The sequence below is a fragment of the Canis lupus genome, chromosome 16 (assembly GCF_048164855.1).
Source record: "Canis lupus baileyi chromosome 16, mCanLup2.hap1, whole genome shotgun sequence".
NCBI classification, from domain to species: domain Eukaryota; kingdom Metazoa; phylum Chordata; class Mammalia; order Carnivora; family Canidae; genus Canis; species Canis lupus.
Genome location: NC_132853.1, coordinates 53,645,659 through 53,669,193, shown reverse-complemented (window position 1 = coordinate 53,669,193; position 23,535 = coordinate 53,645,659). Strand labels below are relative to the sequence as shown.

The 23,535-nt window shown below is 52.8% G+C and overlaps 2 long non-coding RNA genes across 9 annotated transcripts in view; one reads left to right on the top strand and one right to left on the bottom strand.

The window, feature by feature from the left end:
- LOC140607075 (uncharacterized) overlaps positions 1 to 23,535 on the top strand; it is a 175,851-nt gene that overhangs the window by 29,371 nt on the left and 122,945 nt on the right. The gene's annotated exons all lie outside the window — the stretch shown is intronic.
- On the bottom strand, positions 13,488 to 16,756 carry LOC140607074 (uncharacterized). Its single transcript, XR_012009241.1, has 2 exons — positions 16,253 to 16,756; positions 13,488 to 14,977 (listed from the first exon to the last, which is right to left on the bottom strand). It is a non-coding gene; the product is annotated as an uncharacterized lncRNA (long non-coding RNA).

Below are 23,535 nucleotides of genomic sequence, written 5' to 3'. Positions count from 1 at the left end.
ACCAGGGCAGGTGTCCATTAGGGCTCCTTCCATGGTTACCACAGTAAGATCATATCCTCTCCATATAACGGAATAGGGGTTGGGGGTTCAGGGGGGTGGGTAGGCATACCCCGTCGAGAGGGAGAAACCACCACCAAAAATTGGCAGACATTTCTGAAGCACTGGTTTAAATGACTTTCACCTGTTAACTTATTTTTTTAAAAGATTTATTTATCTGGTAGAGAGAGACAGCACACAAGCAGGAGGGGCAGAGTGAGAGGGAGAGAAATTCCAAACAGACTCTCCACTGAGCACAGAACCCAACATGGGGCTCGATCTCACGACCCTGAGGTCATGACCTGAGCCGAAGCCAAGAGTCAGATGCTTCCCCGACTGCACCACCCAGGCTCCCCACACCTGTTAACTTACTTAATAGTTGCTGTGCATCACTAGATCCAGGAGCTGGATGAGGAAGGCCAGGCCCTCTGCTAAGCCAGGGACCCCGGGGTCATGCATATAGGGAGTGGCCGAGCTGAGGTTCAAGCCCAGGCTGTCGGGTTGTCTGTCTGGAGCTCTGAGGTTTTTTTGTTTGGTTGTTTTTTGTTTTTTTTTTGTTTGTTTGTTTGCTTTTGGAGCTCTGAGGTTTAAAAGATGGGGGCCAGGAGCTCTGCTCCCCACAGTGGGGATGGTTAGCACGCTTGTCGAGATGAGCTCTGCTAGCCCTGGCTCTGAAGGGTGAGTACAGGTCATCTCAGGGGTGAGGGGGGTGCACTGAGTGGCCTATAAGAAGCTTGGCTCTTGGGAAGTCTCAGGCAAAGAAGAGAGTCCGAGCTAGGGGTGGCCTCTGTCCTCACCTGTGCACCTCTCCTTGACATGGGTGGGGTCTGTCGCCACCTAGTGGTCCTGCGCTGTATCGGCTCTTGAAATAACCGGGATGTTTGGGACAGGGAGGAACTTGTCTGACTGGGACCCCTTGTGGGGGGGGGGGGGGCTCATCTCTTACAAGAGGACCCCGAGGGCTCTGATAGGGCAAGGGGGCGGTCTTCTATGGTTCCGGTCTTGAAAGGGGCCAGGAGGCTCACGGAAGACAGCCGGTGCTTCAGGGCCAGCCCTGGATCCGAGGCACCCCTGAGCGCCCTGTGACCTGGAGGTCAGGTTCCTTAACTTTCCCCCTCCGCCCGGTTCCCATTTATAGGCAAACTGGTGCTCGACGTGGTTTGGGAATTAGAGGAAATAAACTGCCTGGCACACAGTAGCTGTTCAACTGCCTTTCGTGATGGCCCGTGGACCTGGGGCCAGTGAAGCTGTGCGTATACAGCTTGCTGACCCCATCCTACTGTATCATTCCTGGGGTGGGGAGTAGGGTGGATAATGGTTTGGGCCAGTTATCCACCTGTCGGATCAAGTAGAGTGTTTAAAATAAAGTTTTTAATCGTCCTGTAATGATTCTGGGTTTCCCGGGGAATTTGAAAAGTTAGTACAGAGAGTTCTCGTAACATCTTCCGTAACCCTGGGGTAGTCCTCAAACTAAGAGACTAACATCCGTGCAGTGCCAGCACCTGAACTACAGACTTGATCTGCATTTCCTTCGTTTCTTCACCGATAATCCTTTTCTTTTCTTTCTTTCTTTTTTTTTTTTTTAAAGATTTTATTTATTTATTCATGAGAGACACAGACAGAGGGAGAAGCAGGCTCCATGCAGGGAGCCCGACGTGGGACTCGATCCCGGGTCTCCAGGATCAGGCCCTGGGCTACAGGCAACACCAAACCGCTGAGCACCCAGGCTGCCCCAATAACCCTTTTCTGGGGGAGGATCCAGTCTGGAATCCCACACTGCATTTAGCCTTCTCCGGTCTGGGCAGTTTCGAATGACCTTGACGATTCTGGACAGTGCCGGTCATGAGTTTTGAAGAATGTCCTTCAATTTTGGCTCAACCGTTTTTTTTTTCTTTTTTTTTTTTTAAACAATAGACTGGTCTGGGACAGAGTAGCACAGAGGTGCAGTGTTCTCCTTGCCTCCCATCAGGGGTACGTGATATCAGTGTGATTTCTCCCTGGAGACACTGACGTTCATCACTCGATAAGGCGGCTCGGCCAGGTGCCTCCACTGCACTTTTGCTCTTTTTCCCTCCCACACTCTGTCCATGAGAGGAGAGTCCCCACATTCAGCCCACGCTCCGCAGGAGGGGAAGCCAGCTCGTTTCCTGGAGGGGGAAGTACCTGCATATATTGTTTGGAAATCTTCTCTAAGAGAATTTTGTCCTCCCCCTCCCATTATTATATCTGTTGGGTTGTTTATTTTTAGACCAGTATGGGCTCATGAATGCCTCTTGAAACGCATTTTTCCTTGTCTTGATCATGGATTAACTCTTTCCAAGCTTAGAGAGTAACCCCAGCTCTGGTTTTAGGATTTTGGGTGAATACGCTTTAGCATTTCTTTTAGTGCCGTATTTTTAAAAAACTCACGATAATGTATATGGATAATTGCCACCTGGATTTGGACTTGTGGGGTTGTTTGGTAAAATGAGAAATAGGTTTTGTATGGGGGTCTGTTGGTGGCAGGCGACGCGGGGCCCCTGCAGTGGTTGAGGGCTTTGGCCATGTCATTTGGGGGAGGCTGCAGGGCATGGGCCCTGCTCCTGCACAGAAATCCTGGTGCTGCTCCGACCGAGTGTACCTCTAGGTGGGTGACCGCCCTGCTGCAGCTCTGTCACCCGCAAAGGCAGAGGGCCAATAGGTCAGACTGCTCGGGGGCCCCTGCACCGTCACAGTCGAACCGCGGTAGGACTGGATCTGGACCGTCACTCATTTATCACATTTCAGCCTGAACAGTTTCCATGGTACCCACAGTGGCAACTTGCGGGGGCTGCTGACCTCGGATAAGTGTGGGCCACCTCTCCCCCTTCCCCTTGTCCTTCTCCCTGACCCTCTGTCCAGGAGTCCGCCTCATTGTTATTGGGTGGAGCTGGCCAGGCACTGCCTCAGTCAACTCTTTGAACCAGGGGTGAGTGTGTGTAAGGGTGGGGATGTGTGCAGAGAGCAGCTGTGTGTGTGTGTGTGTGTGTGTATGTAGAGCACGAGTACACGTGTGCACAGGTGTGTTTTTGTGATTGCATGTGTGCAGGGGATGTACAGGCATACGCATTGAAGTGTGTACATGGGTGTGTCCCTGTATATGTGGCATGAGTATATGTGCATGAGTGCAGGTATAGGAGTGTGTGCGTGCACATGTGCGAATGTGTAGGCATGTGCTTTGAGTATGAGTGCTTGAGCGTGCAGGTGTGCACACGTGCGCCAGCCTGCATGCATGTGGGGCGTGTTCACAAGTATGGGGACGGGTGCATGCATGTGTGAGTTTGTATGGGTGCAGGTATATGTGTGTGCATACTTGCGGCTGTGTAGACGTGTGCATGTGTGGGCTGTGTGCATATATGTGTGATTGCGTGTGTCTGATTTGTGGTCTGAAGGCCACCGCTTCCACGTGGTGCCTTCTTTAGATACATCCGTGTGACCCCCCCAGGTGTCGTAATCCCACTCATCGAGAGGACTGTCTTTTCTCTTCATCTGCTGATTTAATGAGTTTGACTTCACCAGAAACATTTCTTCTTGATTGATTGTTTTCAAGGTTCTTGGGAGGTACCTCCTGTGACCATCCCTTGGGTCACTTACACAGAGGTGTTTCCCCCTGCCCCGAGCCCTGTTATTTTCCTGTAGCTAAAATCTCCCTTCTACTAAACACACATGGGCATATGCTAATGTCCTTCTTGATTGGCTCATAAGTTGTGGGAAAGAGACAGCATGGGGCCTGTGTGCATAGGTGTGCATGTGTGTGCGTGTGCACCCCCACACGTGCAGGTGAGTGTGAAAGGAGGAAATGCTGTTAGGTGGATCTGAGGGGGTGAGGGAAGAACTGGATGAGGCAGGGGCTTTAGGAGTTGGAAAGGGATTCCAAGCTCCCCAGGAGCTTATGGGATGGTTGGTCTAAAGCCGACATAGTCACAAACATGTCATGTAAAACGCACTAGGAATTTGCTGGAGAGAAGGGGCTGACGTCTCTCAGTGGGGAGATGAAGGAGGAGCCAATAGGTATGGAGCTTCTATGGGGTTGATGGGAGGGGAAATCAAGTCACAGCCTGCTGGTGTATTTCAACGGGGACCTTTGCGTGTGCAGTGGGGTTAGGGACATGGATGTTAGGGATGGTCCTCTAGGCATCCCCCAAGACTACTTATCTAGGGGCGACACTGGAGGCCTAGGGTTGAGGTGATCGGGAAGGTGTTTAGGGCAAGCAGTGTAAGGGAAGGTCCTGCTAGGGTTTGGCTAACAGTGGAAGGGCCAGTACTGACCAAGGTGATGTGGTGTCGCCTCTCAGGCCTCACCAAGGAATTTGTTCTTCCAGCAGGAAAGACTTAAATGAGGAGGTGGAGAGCAGTTTAGAGGGTGTCCTGGCTAGGGGCCCATAAAAATATGTTCATTTAGGCCATTCTGAGCAAGGGAGCCAGATTGCAAAGAGCAGAGGGACGATCACTAGCTGGGAGGAGTGTCAGGCGCAGCTGCCCTGCTTAACTTTATGGACTGAAAGGTGAGGGTCAGTGTGGGAGTGGGAGTGGGAGTGAGCTTGCCAGCCCAAGGAAAAGAGTCAGATTTCCATGGTTAAGTGGGCTCCGTGAGTATATAGTAGACTTATAACTTATTCAATTGTATACAGTAGGTTGTGGCAGAAGAATTGGTGCACAATGTAGAATTTTACGCTTTAGACACTGCTGGGCAGTGCGGGGAGGAGGGCGGTGAGGGCAGCATTGGGAGGGGCTTCCTTGCTGAGTGACAGTTTTGCCTTGATGATGCTGGTATTGGGAGGCACCGGGAAGGCTTTGGACAAGAGGTTTTGGGGAAGATAAACCAGCACCCGGTCTGTGAGGGTGGGTTGGGGATGAGGAGAGGTGAGGGAATTGGGCAGACGCTGCTGTCGCCACACAGCAGTGTGAAACCGTAACCAGGACAGTAGCAACCGGGCAGGCTGGCCGTCATGTTGGGGGTTGTCCAGATCTGGTGCAGAGTTCCGTATTTCTACAATTGTTAACCACCTTCCTCTAAAAGAGAGTCGAGGTCATAAGTCATCACCTTCGCATCTAATTTTCTTTCTCTTTACTCACTCAGCAAATATCCACGTGGCTCATATGTGCCAGGCACTGTTCGTAGTACTTACTTATATTCGTAACCTCACGGCTGAGTAACAAGTCACCCCAGACTTTGCAGCTCGAAACAACACGTGTCCTCTCAGGTGTCTATGGGGCAGGAATCTGGGTGTGGTGCAGCTGTGTCCTCTGACCCAGGGTGACTCCGGAGGTTGCAGTCAGGGTAGTGACCGGGGCTGCAGCCATCCGAAGGCTCAAGTGGGGCGGGATCTACTCCCCAGCTCACTCGAAGGTTGTTGGCCAGATTTGGTTCGTTATGAGCTGTTAGAGGGAGGGCCCTGGGTCCTTGTCACACGGGCCTCTGAATAGGTCTGGTCACACTGTGGCAGCTGGCTAAGGGAGCAGGAGAGAGCGTGAGAGAAGGAGCAGCACCATGGAAGCCACAGCCTCGGGGCTGCGTTCTTGGCGCCTGCGTTCACGGAATCCCGCACAGCTAGTAGACAGTAAATGCTCTCCTTTTGCATGCTTTAAAATAAGAGTAATTAGCGTTTGCCACGTAATAAACGTATTTTGGACAGGATGTACTGAGACACCTCGGGTGTAAAATAGACTGCCGTGTGTGTCTTGGAGAGAAATGATAGGCATTTTGGCTGATGGCACCGTAATGCTAAAAACTTTTCTGTTCACTTATCACATCTTCACGTAGAAAGGTAATTAGAGAGCATTTATAATCAATACGTAGTAAATATTTCATTTCCTTCCTGAATGGTGGGCTGGGCCTTGGGAAGCAGAGATGAATAAAAGTGGAATCGTGTCTCATGCTCAGCTCGTGCTGGTGGGGGAGGCAGATATTTAATTGGATTATTGCACCCGATGGTGTGCGTTGCGGTTCCGCTCTGCATCAGCCCTGGGGAGCGCACAGAGGCAGGAGGGACCGACTGGTTTTGCAGACCGGCACGGAAACGCCATCCTCGTGAAAAACCCAAATGTGAGGAGTCCACCTGCAGGCTTCAGGGATGGGGGGATGTGACCCCCCGCTGCCTCACCTGAGTGTATTGGCCTGAAGGACTGGGTCGTGGCCTCACGGGGCTCCTGTATGACTCACAGGACATCGGTAGGATTGTGGCTTCCCGTGTGGTGGGAAAGCAAGAGGACGCAGGTTGAAATACGTACATTTTTCCATCTGTAAAAACCTGACTCACAGATGACAACCTGAGGGTCCCCCACCCGGGAAGGGCCTTACCTGGGCAGGCCAGTGCATCCCGTAGGTGCAGGAGGCCTGGTGCTCAGGGCTCATGATACTTTACAAGGGCCACAAAAATATTTCAGTTTCTTTCAAAATCAGAGGAAAAGTGAATATAGCACATTATATGTAGTAATGCAGCCAACCTGGATTACCTTTATGTAACCAACACAGTGATAAGATACAATTAAAATGTTTTTTTAAAATAATTTTTTTAAATGACAGAGATGGCCCTGAGAGCCAGAAGTGTGTGTACCAGCGTCAGAATGCAGCCCCGTAAGTGCATGCTAGCCTTTGAGGTGGCCCCGGCCCTGAAAGTCTAGAACTGTCAAATTCGAGAATACCCAGAGAAGGTACACATGGCCTTAGGGTTGGTCCTCGCGGAGGAACTCGTGGAAGGTCCCTATGACGCAGCAACTCTATTATTACATCGTAGAAGATAAGGCAATTTTAAGAGCTGAACACCGTATCAGCCAGTTGTCTGTTTTTTGATGAAGGAAGGGACTCGTGTGCTTGGCGTTTAGGAGGTACTGAGTGAGTGAGTGTTGCAAGTGACTTTGCCACGACCGTTGAATTATGCTCTGTGTTTCACGTTGCACACACTTGTAGGCTGCTTGGACTCTGGACACGCAAGGAAAACTATCTAAATCTGCAGTGACCAAGGAAGAGAGAAGGATTCTTGCCTATTCACTTAAAAGGGGGAGACTCCCTTGTACAGATTCTCCCCCAAAGTCAGGGTCCCTGGGACGCTGCACTGGGGGTTGGATGGTTGCCTGGTGAACATGGTACCCGGACATTGGCAGGGGAGCTGAGTCCAGGACCCCTAGACCACCTCTGGTTTCCCCTTCCCTTCCCCCTTCCCTTCCCCCTTCCCTTCCCTTCCCCCTTCCCTTCCCCCTTCCCTTCCCCTTCCCTTCTCCCTTCCCTTCCCCTTCCCTTCTCCCTTCCCTTCTCCCTTCCCTTCTCCCTTCCCTTCCCTTCCTTTCTCCCTTCCCTTCCCCTTCCCTTCTCCCTTCCCTTCTCCCTTCCCTTCTCCCTTCCCTTCCCTTCTCCCTTCCCTTCCCTCTTCCCTTCCCCCTTCCCTTCCTTTCCCCCTTCCCTTCTCCCTTCCCTTCCCTCTCCCTCTCCCTCTCCCTCTCCCTCTCCCTCTCCCTCTCCCTCTCCCTCTCCCTCTCCCTTTCCCTTTCCCTTTCCCTTCCCTTTCCCTTGTCTTTCTTTCTTTCTTTCTTTCTTTCTTTCTTTCTTTCTTTCTTTCTTTCTTTCTTTCTTTTCCTTCCTTCCTTCCTTCCTTCCTTCCTTCCTTCTTTTTTTTTTTAAGATTTTATTTGAGAGACAGAGCAAGCAGGAACATGAGTTGAGGGAGAGGGAGAAGCAGGCTCCCCACTGAGCAGGAAGCCCAATGCAGGGCTCGATTCCAGGACCCTGGGATCATGCCCTGAGCTGCAGGCGGCCGCTTAACCGACTGAGCCACCCGGGCACCCCTCACCCCCTTCCCAGTGGTTCACTGGAACTCGCAGGACTCACCATAGAGCTGCACTCACAGCTACGCATGATTTCAGTGAAAGGAGAAAAAGCAAAACCAGCCAAGGGAAACGGGTGTGTGTGCAGTCTGGGGGAGACCAGGCACAGGCTACCAGCATCCTTTCCCAGGGTAGCCACCCGGAGCACGCAGCCCAGGGCAGCAGGCAGGAGCTGCACATGCAAATCGAGAGGTGGTCTCAGTGCAAAAATGCACGCTGGATTTCAGAGTCACATGAAAAAAAGAGCATCGTAGCCCATGAATATTTTTTAAAATAGATTTCATATTGAGGTGATAAGATGTGAGATACCATTATATCTGGGTTAAATGAACATTATTAAAATTAACCTTGGCTGCTGCTTTTGAGCTTTTTCTTTTTTATTTTGAGGCTTTATTTATTTATTTGAGAGAGAGGGAGTGGGCGAGAGAGAGTGAGCGAGCACGAATTGGGGGGAAAGGAGCAGAGAGAGATGGAGAAGCAGGCTCCCCGCCGAGCAGGGAGCCCTACACCAGGTCCATCCCAGGACATGGTCATGACCTGAGCCAAAGGCAGACACTCAACTGACTGAGCCACCCAGGCCGTCCCTCTTTTGAGCCCTTTAAAGTGGCTGCTAGAACATTTTAAATGACGTGTGGGGCTCATGGTCTGCTGTTCCTGTTCACTGCTGGCCTATGTGAGGTCTTCCTACGCCAGTTTATCCCCCACCCCTACTCTGAGGGGGACCCACCCTTATCCCATGATACAGATGACAGAGCAGAGGCACTGAGAGGTGCTGTAATTTGTCCCCAGGGTGTCTGGTTCCAGAACTCACCCTTCTGACCACTGCATTCTCTTGCCTTTCAAGATCTCACTGCTCTCAGAAAGCTCACCGTGTAGCCCGGGAAGCAGGAAATAAATACTAATGTTGTAGGTTTCGAATAGTGCTGTGATTGGGGCATGCGCAGGATACAGAGGGAGTTGGTCTAGTTTTTTGAGGAGGCATCCTGGAGGGCTTCCAGGAGGCAGTGACATTTGCACCGGGCTCCGACGGTAGTTGGCAGAGAAAAGGGGTGAGCCTTCCAGGCGGTGGAATCGAGTGTGCACAGGCACAGAGCGGAGAGGCACATGGTGCCATGTTTGGGAAATGCAGACAGTTTGGGATGTCTGAGGGAATCGTCGCCGTGCAGGGGACCTTGGGGGGCAATGAGGCAGGCACAGGGACGACAGGAGTCCGATAATCCTGGGCTTTGTGGCTGGGTTGGCCCTTACCCTGGTGGAGGAGGGAAGACAGTGCATCTCACTCAAGTAGAGAAACAGCATGATCTGAAATGTGTTTGAGGAAGCTCGCCCTCCTGGGGAGGCAGGTGGGTTGGGGGCGGTGCAGAGCGGGGGCCGTGGGAATGCGGATCACGTAGGAGGCTGTGCAGAGGTCTGGGCAAGACCAGGAGGACCTGGGCACCCACCAGAGAGGAGGGCGCGGCTGATGGGGGACATCTTCGGACGGTTGATGAATGCCAGGGACATTGTGGGTGCAGTGGAAGGTGGGTCCAGGATGGAGCCTAGACTTCTTGTCTCCACGCAGTGACACCTGTGCCATTCAAAAATCTGTAGGAGGAGGCCACAGGCTTGAGGGCGGTGGCGCGAGCACTCCCAGCAAGACGAGGTCCTCAGGGGGATCATGGATGAGGCGACTCTGCAGGCCCTGGAACTGGTCATCTAGCTCCTTGGACAGAGAGAGGGACTGGCCCTCGGGGTGACACTGGCTCTCAGTGACCATGGAGCCCGGCCATCCTACTAAGCACTCTGCATATATGATGTCATCTGATCTTTTAAATAACTTACGGCGTTTCATCCCAATTATACAGAGCAGAAAATGGGCTCAGAGAGGGTGACCGACTTGCTGATGGCCACACAGCTCCTACGTGGGGACGAGGGGGTCAAAGCCTCCTGGGTCTGGCTCTCTCAGAGCTTGTGCTCTTTCCTCTGTCAGGCTCACCTGGTGTGGAAGGAGCAGGTGACAGGAGCTCCACCAGGGAGGAACGTAGAGAAACAGTGGGCGACGTTGAGAGGGAAACCAGAATGTAGTGTCCAGGATGCTGGAGGAGAAGGGGGTGTGTAGGAGGGGAAAGGCCAGGGGTACAGTTCTTCCAGGGGGAGGGGCGGCAGAGCACTCCTCGACTTGGCAGTTGGGGTGTCATTGGCCACCTCGAGTCAAAGCGCTTTGAGGGACAGGTGGGGCGTGGCGGTGGATCGCAGAAGCCAGAGCAGTGGCTGGGAGGCGGGGATGCAGAGTTGCAGGGGAGGTGGGGGGAGCAGAGGGGGACCTACCCTGGAGGTGGTGAAGCAGCAGCCCCTCACCTGCTTGGGCCCTCTACGCCCTGCACCGAACTATGTGTCTCTCGTCTCATGTGTATTTTAAACCTCATTATTTCTCTTAAAGGCACTGCCCCGCCCTCCAGAACACGGTACAAGCTTCAGGTCCCACAAAACCTGAATCCACCCCTGGGAGACGGGGGCTGGGTGGAAAGAGGGGGTTCAGGAGGCAATAAGCAAGGGAGTGGGGGGCTCTGGCCTCTGAGATCCAGGCGAGCGAGGCTTTGCCACTCACCCGCCGCAGACCTTGGGCAAGTCATTGAACCTCTGCGTGCTTCCTTTTCTGTAAAACAAAAATCACGAACGTGCTCATCCCCTCGGGCGGTTTGCAAGGTTTAATAAGATAATGTGTATAACGGAATTAGCGCCATCATTCGCACGTAGCAAACACTCCGTGCCTTTGCTCTGATTTCCTGTTATAGAATATTCTTGTTAAAATGTATTTCCTGGGGGATCCCTGGGTGGCTCAGCGGTTTAGCGACTGCCTTTGGCCCAGGGTGTGATCCTGGAGTCCCGGGATCGAGTCCTGAGTCGGGCTCCCAGCATACAGCTTACTTCTCCCTCCGCCTGTGTCTCTGCCTCTTTCTCTCTCTCTCTCTCTCTCTCTCTCTCATCAATCAATCAATCAATCTTTTTTTTAAAAAAAAAATGTGTTTCCCTGGTTGGTGTTCTCAGGATTTGTAATTTTCCTGTGTTGGGGTCCTGCTGTGGTCCGTGGATGGAGGGCCTCTTGTGTTCCCCCATGATTTGTTTGGGAGCGTCAGATCCTGTCCTGGGAGGCACACACTGTTTCGCAGGAGACATGTGGCCCTTGCAGGGTGGTGGGCGACCACCCAAGCCCACTTCTGGGATCACATGTACCAAGTGGCCCGTCGCACAGGCCCGAGGCCACGTCCCTCCTCACTGCGGTTGTGTGCCTCTGCGCCACCCCCAGGGGTGTGACCGGCAGCCCTGCTGCCCATCAGATCTCCCCCTTTCCTCTGGCCCCGCCGCTCTGGGGGAAACAATCCTTTGTCACTTGGAGCCAGTTTCTGGAGGAGAGGGTAGGTCTGCGATTGCAGACGCAGCCCCCGAGCATCCTCAGGGCAGCCGGTTCCTGGCCGGCCCCGGGTGTGGAGCGCACCCCGACAGCTGGTGTCCGTCTGCGGGCTCCTGCCTGCGGGGCCTGGAGTGACAGCTTGGCAGGCCCGGGCCACCGCGCTCCAGACCCTCCCCCAGGGCCCGTCGGGGACCTCTTTCCGGGCCCCCGTGTGGCCATTCCCCGGGAGGCCGCTTGATGGAGCTGTGGCTCCACCGGGCGGCGGGCGGCGGGGCCGGTGGCTCTGCGGGCTCCCGGCGTGGACCCGGGCCTGGCCCAGCACCACCCGCTCCCGCCCCGCGAGGCAAGAAGCCCCGGCCTCGGTGCCCTGGCCCAGGCCCCGGCCTGGCAGAGACGATCCAGCTCACCCCGGACTTTTTATTCTCCTTAAACCATGTTTCATTTTTTTTCTTGTTTTGTTTACCTGCCTCCTTGCACCACGTTTCTGCGGTCTCACTAATAGCTCTTCACCGGGTCCCTTGCCCCAAGCCCCGGGGCCTGCTCAAGAACTATAATTTCATTTAATCTCTGCTCTGATTTGGGGTGGAGGAATGGAAGGAAGAAATGGCCGGGCTGGCCTATTTCCTCTTTTCAAGCTTTTCTGTGGCTCTGATTTTGCTCCAAGGAAGGAGAAAAAAAAAAAAAAAAGTCCTTCTTAGGGCTGGTGCTTGGGAGAGAAAGGTGTTTGAATATAAAGTTCAAGCGAGCTGTCTAGCGTGGAATGCAAAGCGAAAAAATTAAGAAGAAAGGAAGCTTTTTAAAAGAGGACTTTTTATCTGACTCCAAACATGCTGCAGTGGCGCTTTTATAAAATCGTGAAAAACACGGAGGAAGAAATAGAAAGCTTTCATGATTTTTCACCCCGAACGGACTTCTATTTCAGTATCTTATTCTCAGCTATATTGTCAATCGCACAGATCTGCCTTCCCTAATCCCCCAAATTGGATCCATTGATTCCCGGGTTTGGTTGTCTGCTTTTTAATGTAATACATCAAGTACATTTTTTAATTTTTTTTAATTATTTTTTTTTATTTCCCCCCTTGGCAAGCTGGCTTTTTTTGAAAGCTGAACTCAAGCAGGTCGACTTTTGAAGCTTTTCTGTGCAGACGGCTCTCAGCTAGGTGTCTGTGCGAGAAGATCTCCCTGAAGCCGTGATTCAGACGGTTGGAAGAGGGTGATGGAAGTGTGGCTTCCGGGGGCAGAGCTGGGGAGATGTGGCACGTGGTGAAGGCCCGACTTGCCCCGTTTCGACTTGCAAAGCGAGCTGCCCCCACTTAACTCAGCAGCTCTTAGAGCCCCCGGAGCGGGGTGACCAGGCCTCCAGGCTTTGAGCTTGCCTCGCAGAACCTCCGGGGTCTGGTGTGTAGCCACAGCTTCTCCAGGCTGCCCGGGTCTGGGGACCGAGGGGCGGGGCTCAGGGGTCACCGATTCAGGCCCTTGTCCCTTTGGAAGATCCTGGGCAGAGGCAGGAGGCCCATGTGTGCGTGCCTGTGCATGCGTGCGTGTGTGTGTGTGTGTGTGTGTGTCGCAGGGGGTGTCGGGCTGCTTGTCCCAGGTCGGGCTTCCTCTCCCAGGCGGGGGCAGCAGCAAGGCTGCCCGAGCTGACCGGCCTGTGTGCCCCACCTAGAGCAGCAGCAAAGCGCAGGGGCAGGAAAAGGCTGGAGCTGGCACCCCTTGGTTCCCTGCTTTGAGGGCAGCGGGGCACTTAGCTCCAGGAGAAGTGAAATTTCATTTTGTCTTCTCTCTCTCTCTTTTCTTTTTCTTTCTTTCTTTTTGTTTTCCCCCTGCTCCTACTCCTCTATGCCACCCTGCCTGGCTGCCCCTGGAGGCACGATGGGTCCTGTGGTTTCTCAGGACGCAGGGAAGAAACCGCAGGGGACAGGGATAGAGGAAACAGAGCACTGTGGTCATCAGAGCTGTGATAGCCCGGATGACACTGAGGTCCTCTGTGCCTGCAGTGGCCCTGGAGCAGGACAGGGTGATGGGGGTGGTGGGGGCACAGCATCCCGTAGCCACACTGACCAGAACTCACACCCCAGCTTGGCCCATCTCTAGCTTTGTGTTCCGGGGGCAGGGAGAAATCCCACAACCCTCTTGGCTTTGGTTTTCTTATCTAGAAAGTCCAGAAACATCGACCAATCCATAGGTTTGATGTGAGGACAGCTGAAGTAATGGAGAGCGCTTTCTTTTTTTTTTTTTTCAAAGATTTTATTTATTTATGCATGAGAGACCCAGAGAGAGAGGCAGAGACACAGGCAGAGGGAGATGCAGGCTCCATGCAGGGAGCCCGATGCAGGACTCGATCCCAGGACCCTGGGATCATATCCTGAGCTGAAGGCAGACGCTCAACCACTGAGCCACCTGGGCGCCCCTGGAGAATCCCTTCTTAAAAGCTGGTAGTTAAAAAAAAAAAAAAAAGCTGGTAGTTACCAGATGCCTCCCATGAGCCACATGCTATGTTAATCCTCACAAGACCCCAACAACGTACATGTTATCATGGTCCCTGTGGTGGGGACCTGACACCCAGACAGGCCATTGTCGCTGTGCCCACAGTCCCCCAGATGCCAGGCCCTGGAGCCTCCGAGCTCGACCCTGACACCTTTTGCCTGGTGGCTGTGCCCCCCCTCCTGCCGCCTCCCCAACACCACTCTCCTCTAATGCCCCTTCCCCGTGTGCTCCGGCGTGGCAGGCAGCCAGTCAGATGGCGGCTCATCCCACCCCTTGCCAAGGACCTCGGGTTTGGAGCTTTGCGGGTTTCTTCCTCCAGAAGTCATGGGATCCACTTCCTGTTTCTGAAACTCCACAAGAAACCACCCTGGAGCTTTGAATAAAGAAAGGAGCAGCGTATTCGGTAGTGGATATGCACGTTTGTGGTCATAAGACATGAAAAACGTCTCCGCCGTATCTCGTTTCCACTAAGGAAGAGCAAACCTTTGAGGATGCGTGTGTGTGTGTGTGTGTGTGTGTGTGTGTGTGAACATGCACTTGAGTAGGTGGGGAATCCTCAGCCCTGCAGGTGGAAAGAGCACCGGAGCCAGATGGTGTGACCCAAGGCATCAGGTAGGGGCGATGCTGGGAGACGGAGCATCACTCCAGAAGGCAGGCAGGGGTGGGGTGGGGGAGCGCAGGGGGCAGGTGGGGAGAAGCAGGGCGGCAGAGCAAGCCTTCCAGGGCAGGATGAAAGGCCTGGGGTGCCTTCTGGGGCTCCCCTGCCTACGTGCCTCTTGCGTCCTTGCTGCTGTGGTTTTCTTATCCAGTAAGTCCAGAAACATCGACCCTTCAGACCCTTCAAAGAAGAAAAGGTCCTTTCATTTGACTCTCAGGGGCTGGCCCCCCAGGGCAGTGCCTGCGGTGACACCTGAGTGCCAGTGGGTATCACTTGAAGCAGTGTCTCTGGTGGAGGGAGCATGCGTGCCTTCAGGCCCAGCCGTGGCAAGGATGACGGTGGCGATGAAGGGCTGCTGCCCGCTGGAAGGCAAGAGAGAAGGCAGGCACATGGCAAACGTGGGGACCCGACTCGGCCAGGGTGACGTTATTTACTTTCTGCTGGGCCAGGTGTCTTTGGGGAGGGACTTTCTGATAGACCCGGTGAGAGAGCTGTTTCCTTTCTAGAGCTGGCCACCGGACTGTGCTTTTCTCCCTAGGACTTGCTGTCTGAGGGGTCTCTCCATCCTGTGTGACAAAGAGTGGGAGAGAGCTCAGTTTTAGGGCACACGCACGTGTGCACACACACCCCCACACGGGTTGTTAACACAATTCATCTCCAGTTGAGATGGGAGGCGTCCACAGCCTGTGAGAGCCACAGGTGGCAGATGGAGATGGCCCCTTGCATACCCCCAGGTCCCACCCTGAAAACCCACGTCGGGGTTGGAGGGGGTCCCTACATTCCCCTGATGTTCCCACAGGTGACTCTGCTCAGTGGGGACCATCACCTCTTTCATCCTTACGATGCTGGTGGCTGGCCTGAGGACTTACCGCCAGGTTGGAGTTCCTGGCCTTTCTTTTAGCTCTAAAAATGACCCCCCCACCGGTGCTAATTTGGGGAGGCATGAGGGAAGTGGTCCTGGGGGGATGTTGGCATTTCCTATCGCTCTTGGGTGGTGAGGCTGAGGCTGCTGTTGTGTCAGCAGGAGCCTCTCGCGGGCCTTTCCCGGAGACCCCTGGGCACCCCTGACACACACATCAGCAGGTGTGTGTCAGTGATGCAGGGTATTCCAGTAATGCTGCGTGTGATGCCCAGAACGGTACTTCATAGAAACAGTGAGAGGCTGCCCTCCTGGGGCTTAGAGTCAAACACTCATGTAAATCCCATAAGCAATAGCTTGTGTTTATTGCCCGTGTGCTGTGCCCAGATGGTGTTTTGCATGGGTTCTCCTGAGACCTTTCACAATTCCGGGCGGATGGCTAGGTATCATTGACATGGTGGGAATGCAGAAGCATATTCAGAGAAGTTAAGCAACTGGCCTGAGGTCACACAGCTTGTTTCGGGCAGAACTGAGAACCTGATTCTCATCTATCTGTCTGCCTCTCCAGAGAGAAAGTGCCCTTCCTGCTCAGCGCCAGGTGACACTGGGGGCCAGAGCCAGGGGTCTACCCCCCCCCCCCCACCGGAAGGGCTCATATGCTCAACTTGACCCCCTTGAGAGCCTGCTGCAGCTAGAAATGCCCCGTGGGACTGACACCGCAGCCCACTGCCCTGCTCCCCGGGGATGCTGAGGAAGGGGGAAGTGTCAGCTAGCCCTCTGGGCAATGATGACAGAGGAGCATGTGGTTGTCTTCTGAGATCTGATCTTTGCTGTCTGGCAGTTGTTCAAAAACCAGCCGGACAGCTACGTGCTGTGGTCAGACCCCTCTGGGGTTTCTGCTTCCCCATGGGATCTGCAAGCCGGAAGGTGTCTAAGACACAACCCACTGACCTGCCTCGTGGTGACAGCCATGTGCACATACCTGAGTCCATTCATCCCTGGATGTCGCAAGCAGGAAGAGTTCGCTGCCTTCCTCCCCGCCTGCTGCCTCGGGTCCCGGGGGCTGACTTCACCTGCCCGGGGTTCTCCTGCTTGTGGAGCCTCTCTTCTCCTCGGAGCGAGGGACGGAGAAGCCAAGATGACCTTGCTTGGGCTTCGGACTCAAGCCTCGGGTGAATACACGTGGGCCTGCACCCCGGCCTGCCTCTCCCCGAGCTCCTTCAGCCTTCACGTAGTAGAGGTCACCTTCTGCAGACTGCAAGTAAGCGCGAGTGGAAGGCAGAGCAGTTGTTTGCGGGGCGAGCTAGCTTGTCAGCGGAGCCTCTGCTTGAGCAACTCGTGGCCCAGCACCACCCCGCAGACTGCCCCGGGGCGGGGGTGCAGGTCTGACACTTGTAAACATCCGCACCTGGAATGAGTTAGGATACCTGTTTTGTGTTTGAGAAAGAAAACCTCTTATCCGCAGATCTCCATGAGAGGAATTTATTCATTTGTTAATTTATTCAACAAATATTTGTTGGGCCTGCACTATCGGCCTGGCAGGTGCTGTGTGCCCGGGCTACAAAGATGCATGCAGATACGTGCCCTCCAGGGCAGGGCTCAGATAGTCGGTAGGCAGACCTGTGGGCCAGAAAGTGGTGTGTGGTCAGTGGCTGGGGAGGGAAGTGTGGGGCTCCTGGGGGTCCGCCCGGCCATGTGGGACGCGGTCAGCGGGAAGACGCGGCCAGGGAGTTTCGTTCAATGGGCTCTAAAGGACGAGAGTGTTCCACGAGTGTTGGATGGAGGAACTGAGTAGGGGAAGGGCATTCCAGGCAGAGGGAACAGCGTGTGCAGAGGCCCCGGGGCTTAGAAGAGAGGTTAAGGGATAGTGAGTGGAATAATAGGAACGCCCGAGCTTCAGCTTTGGGGACGAGAACATGCAATAGTGCAGGTAAAGTGCAGAGCGCAGTCCTAGGAAGTAATGCTCTAAAGAAAGGTCTGCTTTTACCATCTTTCTGCTATTAAAATAACATCATCCCTTCCCTCTTCACCACTTGTCTGAGGTTTTTTTTTTTTTTTTTGAAGATTTTTAATTTATTTATTCATGAGAGGCACACAGAGAGAGGCAGAGACATAGGCAGAGGGAGAAGCAGGCTCCTCGAAGGGAACCCAACGTGGGACTCGATCCCAGGACCCTGGGATCATGACCTGAGCCAAAGGCAGACGCTCAGCCACTGAGCCATCCCGTCAGAGTTTTTCTTCCTTCGTTTTGGACCCCTAACGCACTTTTTTGTGATAACACGAGAAACGTTATGATGACCGTTGTCAAAGGAGAACCTGACATCAGTACTGTTTTCGTGACACTTCGGATGTATTTTGAACATGTTCACGGAGTGTGTTGTTTTGGACGGACGTGACAGGTCCCCTTTCGAGAGCGATGGTGATAAAGTGTGGCTGGGATCCGAGTTTTGGAGACGTGGCATTATTACGGATGACCGGCGGGCTTGGACGCAAGAAAGAAATGTGTTTTTAAATTGCTTCTCACGCCTTCTGTGCTCTCACGCACACTGAGTTAGGCTAATAACCTCTCAGAAAGCGTTCCTACGTATCTCAGGGTTGGGAGGGCGGTGGGGGGGGGCTTTATCTGGGGGGTGCTGAGGTCGAGGGACAGGCCAGAGTGGGTGGATCCGACGGGAGCTTGAAATTGAGACACACAGCCAAGGTACAGAAGACCATCTCTTCCTTTAAATGATTTTCAATTTTTTTTTTTTTTTTTTTTTGATTTTCAAATTTTAACATCGAAAGCCTCCTGGGAGATTTTTAGACACGGACAGGCAGGGATCGTCTCAGGATGTCTAGCGACTTGGCCCGGACATTTCTTTGCAGCCTTGGCTGTTTCTTTGCAGCCTTGGCTATTTCTTGGAAGTCACCTTTATTGATTCTCAGAATTCCTGGGAATTCTGCAACCTATTCCCCCGTGAAATGTCACATTTCACAGTATACCCATTGTGTGTTTCCAGTGCCCTCTTGTCCCAAACCCCAGCCCCGCCTGAGAAGTTGCAAAGGGCGCTTCCTTCCTGACCTCCCCTCTCTATTAAATTAATTAATTAAAAGGCAGGGACCCTCGTAGCCAGAGAACATTCTCCTTTTCTTTCAGCTGACTCCTGCCACTCAACAAAAATCTTCCCACCGTTTGGGTGACTTATGGGCCGCAACCGGCAACATTGTTTCGGGCTTCGTTCTTAACATCTTGGGGCTCCAGATTAGCTCCAGCAAAGAGACTTTGTCTGTCTGTCTGTCTGTCTGTTTGTTCATAAAGTGCCTGCGTGGGTGGAAGGGAGAGGACCTCCCTTTTCTCTTGAAAGGAGCGAGATGGAAATGCAAGGAACAGGATGGCCAGGGAGTCCACCTCCTGCAAGATAATCAAAATGAAAGAAAGAAACAAATGCATTGACAGAGAATTACTTTGAAGCATCAGGATTTGGGCCAATGGGGGAGTCGTGTTTTCCAGTACAAAGAATAACCTCATGTGCGTCCTCCCTCCGCTTGGTGTATCTCTTCTGCTGCCTCTTGGTCCACAGCAGAAAAAAAAATATTAGGGAATATTTTCTCTGTCCCCCAGCCCCAGCCCTGTGAGATGATGTAAACACCGAGTCTCACTGGGTCCCTCGGTGGGCCGTGCAGACCCAGCATTTCCCAAATAGCAGAGGGACAAGAGACGAGGGGCGGGAGGTTCGTCCTGCCAGGGTCGGGCAGCTTCGGGCATGTTTCAGAGGCCACCTGTTACTCTCTTCACTGTCCTTCCATTTTCCAAATTATCAGGTTAAGTAAGAGCAAAGCGAAAGATGCCTGGGTGGCTCAGCGGTTGAGCATCTGCCTTTGGCCCAGGGTGTGATCCCGGAGTCCCGGGATCAAGTCCCGCGTCGGGATCCTTGCAGGGAGCCTGCGTCTCCCTCTGCCCGAGTCTCTGCCTCTCTCTCTCTCTGTGTCTCTCATGAATAAATAAATAAAATCTTAATAATAAAAAAGAGCAAAGGAGGAAGCACGCTGGAGTGTGTGCACATCCACTACCGTGGGTGGCTCTGAGAGTTGATGAAGTTGACTTGGTATTTATTTTAAGGCTGTTTCTAGAATGGAAAGTGCGCGGGTTGATAGCTTCTTGTTTTGCAGAAACCATGAATGGACTTATCTTTAACGGTGCCTATCTACACACGAATCTTGCTGCTCCTGGTGTGTGTGTGTGTACACCTGAGCCCATGCTTCCTGGCTGGCATATCTGTGTGCAAACATGTGCGAGACTATAAATAAAAGCCAAATGAATGCCTTTGACTAAAACGTGAGGGCTACTCTTTCTATTTTATGCAGTAAATGAGGCTCGCAAATCCCCTTAGGAGACCAAGCCTGGGGGGAACAGCAGCTCTGGGAAGGGGCTGGCAGAGGGTGCGGGGGGTCCCAGGGCCTCTGTTTACCTGTGGGTGTCTTTTCCTTGTATGGACTTGAAGGATGACTCCTCCTTTGATGCTCCAAGGTAACAGGGTATGAGCCTCAAACACAGACTGGTCGTTCTGCCATGCATCTTCCTAGGGATGACACCTGTAGGTTTCTTTCTTTCTTTCTTTTTTTTTTTTTTATTCATTCGTGTGTGTGTGTGTGTGAGAGAGAGAGAGAGAGAGAGAAAGAGAGAGAGAGAGAGGCAGAGACACAGGCAGAGGGAGAAGCAGGCTCCACGCAGGGAACCCGACGTGGGACTCAATCCCGGGTCTTCAGGATCAGACTCTGGGCCGAAGGTGGTGCTAAACCACTCAGCCAACTGGACTGCCCCACCTGTAGGTTTCTGAGGCCACCAGAAGGGTTGGAGGGGCTGCGCTGTTGGAGGGGCTGCGCTGGGGACTGGCCTTTGTGAGCAGCTGTAGTAATTAGAGTGAGCATTGTTTGAGCACCTATGGTGTACTGAGCCCTGGGCTCAGAAGCGTTATCTCACTGAGCACCCAGAGGACCCTGGGAGGTAGGTCAGATTGTCCCCAGTTTACAAGCAGAGACAGGCCCTCCAGGAGGGCCACCACGTGGAAGCAGCATCCCCCAGATGGAAGCAAGGCCGGGATAATAGTCCGGGGTGGCACAGTGCAAAGCCTGCATGCATCTGGAGTCTTTTCCCTTCCTTCAGAAACGTCAATGCCCATTGAATGAATGAAATATTACGTAAGTCAGAGAAGTCGAAACACTCTCTCCAAGTGTACAATCTAGACATTAGCTGTGCACCTTTAGGCAAGGTATTTAGCTTCTCTGTCTCTGTCTCTTCACTTGTACGATGGGCAGATTATAGTTAGCACACACACTTATGAGGATTAATGGGGTAATGATCACGAAGCACTCGGGACAGGGGTGCTGGGTGGGGTGCTGTTAGGGGGATGATGGCCACGGTTACCAGGAAGTGCGGTGGGTGATGAGCTGAGGATGGCATGCGGGAGGTGAGAGCAGACAGGAGCACCAGCTGATGGGTGGCTGGTGTGCACCAGGTCGGGCTTCCAAGAAGGGAGGATGACACAGGTGAGCCACAGGGGCAGGGACAACACGTGGGGGGTGACAGGAGGGAGATGGGCCCTGCCAGAGAGATCCAGGCCGCGCACGACCTCTAAGAGAGTTGTTACACCAGAGATGGGATGAACCCAAGAGGGACGCTGCTTCCCTAGCTGTCTGGGAGAATGCCAGGCAAAGAGAGTGCATGACACTTTGCTGGGGCGGGAGGGCTGTGGGGTGGGGGTGGGGAGGCAGGGGTGGGGTGGGAGGGGGAAGAGGCTCCAGATCAGTGGCTCTGAGCTGAAGACACATCAAATAAATGGAAGCTATTGGGTTTGTGAGGGAGCGGCCTGGGAGTTGAGACCGCGGAGGGAAAGGTGAGGCGAGCTCTGCAGGATCTCAGATCCAGGACCCCTGGGCAGCGCAGTACTGTGTTTCCTTTCTGTGGGTGCAGGTGTGTTCTATAGGTGGGTATGGAGTTGAGGGGGACAAGGAGTGGGGGACACCTCCCAGGTTAGGTAGATGGACTGCAAGGGCTACTTAGAAGCAAGATGACATCGGGAAAGTGGGCAAAGGTAGTTGGTGGAGTGCCGGGCGTGAGAGGGGGGCCTGTGAGTTCAGGCAAGATGAAAGGTGATCACAGAGGGAGCTGGGCATGAGATGGATCCATCTCAGGGAGACCTCTGTGTCTACACCCCAGAGCCAGCCTTCTGGCTTCCTTTGACTCAAGTCGTGGTCCTGGGGTCCTGGGATCGAGTCCCGCATCGGGCTCCCCATCTTCCCAGGGCCCATCCCTTTCTGCGGAGATGCTTATGGAGCCAACTCTGAACCCCAGCCCTGGAGCCGGACTCTGGGTCTGAATCAGACACGTGCTTGTACTGAGCCAAGCGCTGAGCGTGACCCACACCAGGATGGTCACTACATAAAATGAAAGCATTCCATTTCCCGGAAGGAACGTTAGCAAGACCACCGGGCACACAGAAGAGGAACGTACATGAGACCAAGACAACAGTTTCCTGGTTGTGTGGCGGGGGGATGAGTGGTGGTGATGGAGGTGGAGAAAGGGAGTCTGGAACCTTGCTCACACTTCTGACGGTTGTACGGGGCTGAGAAATGCGGCAGGCAGCCAAGTGTCCTGATTTCAGGAAATACGATGGTTCTTTTTGGTGTGCTTCTGGATGGTAAGAAGCCTCAGGTGCATTTGCATCCCCAGTTGTGCAGATGGGTGAACTAGTTTTCCACCATGTGGGCATCTGCAGTAGCTGCTGGCGTGTTGCTTGGGTGAAGGCTGGAGCTTTCCTTTTTTTTGGGGGGGGGTTGGTAAGGCTGGAGCTTTCATAGACAAAGATGGCCCCAGGCTAAGAGTACAGCTGTCACACCAGAGTTTGGGTTCAAAAATGGCCCACAAAGGGTAGAAACCATGGGCTGAAACCAGCAAAGACGCAACTCCGCAATGTTAGGTCCTACACAATTGTATAAGGGAGAAGGAGTGATTCTTTGGAAGTCAGTCATATGATTAATATATCAAGCTGATATTTTTATCAAGCATCAAGAGAGTCAACAGTGTCCAGATAATGAAAAGTGTAGTCAAACAATTCTGGGCCACACAGAGCTCTAAGGGTAGTTGGTTATTTCGGGGTCCTATAAATTGGAGTGTATCAGGAGGAGGGTGGCCAGCTCAGGGGGGGGGTGTGTGATAAATCATACTGCGAAAGAAAGAGTTGTCATATCGCGGTCATCTGATATATCTTATGTGTTGAATGAGTGAATCATCTAAATGAGACAATACGTATGGATTTTGCTACCTGAAAGGTTGCCATGTTGGGAAGAGAATGTGTATGCCACGTCCTCCTATGACGCAAGAAGAGAACCACCTTTGTTACAGTTCTTGAGTGACAGATTTCAGCACGAATTAGGGGAGAGTTTGGTGAGAATCTCTAGTTCCTTTTGTCATGTGCTTCCATCTACTGCCTTGCAAAACCCATCCAAACAGGAAATAAGCTGCTTGACTACGGTCTCGATTAACTTTCCTTCGTCCAGGTGACCTGTTGGTAGAGCCAGCTTGGATAACAGGAGTGTGGGGCTCAGGGGAGGGGAGGTAGGAGCTTGGGAGAATGCATTAACTGTTGATTGGAACCTTTTCTAACAAACGGCTTGGCTCTCGTTGGGCGTGAAATAAACCTGTGGGGCTTAAAAAAAAAATCTGTGTGTGTGGAAAAAAAAAAGAAATAAAAAATCTCTGTGCGTAGACCTTTTATTAAAGAATACCGCATATAAAATAAACAAATATGAAATGTAGAGCTTAATGAGTTTTTACATACGCATGCCTCCACGTAACGACCATCCAAATCAAGATACAGACTATTTCCAGCAATCTGGAAGGTGCTGTCTTGCCAATCCCTCCCCACTTCCCACAGATAAACATTTCGTGGTTAATTGTAGTGTTCTGTTGTGGAAAGGAAGGCTCTCACGCTCACAGCTAGATGGTCAGCAGATGAGCCCGGCCAACAAAGAGAGAAGCATTGGCTTCTTGTGGAGATGTGTCTAAAAGGAAATTAAAATGGAGCTACATTTTGAGGTCGCATGAATCTTGGTGGATCCCAGGACCTTTCTTTGGCTGAGATATTTAGACACTGTTTTAAGAAAACTGTTTTGCTCGTGTGTAGACTTTTATCTGGCTGGGTTTCTATCCGGATGGTTTTCCTTTCTACTTATCTGACAAACCATAAATTTTATTTCCTTTAAGGGCAAAACCAACCCTTGCGTGCG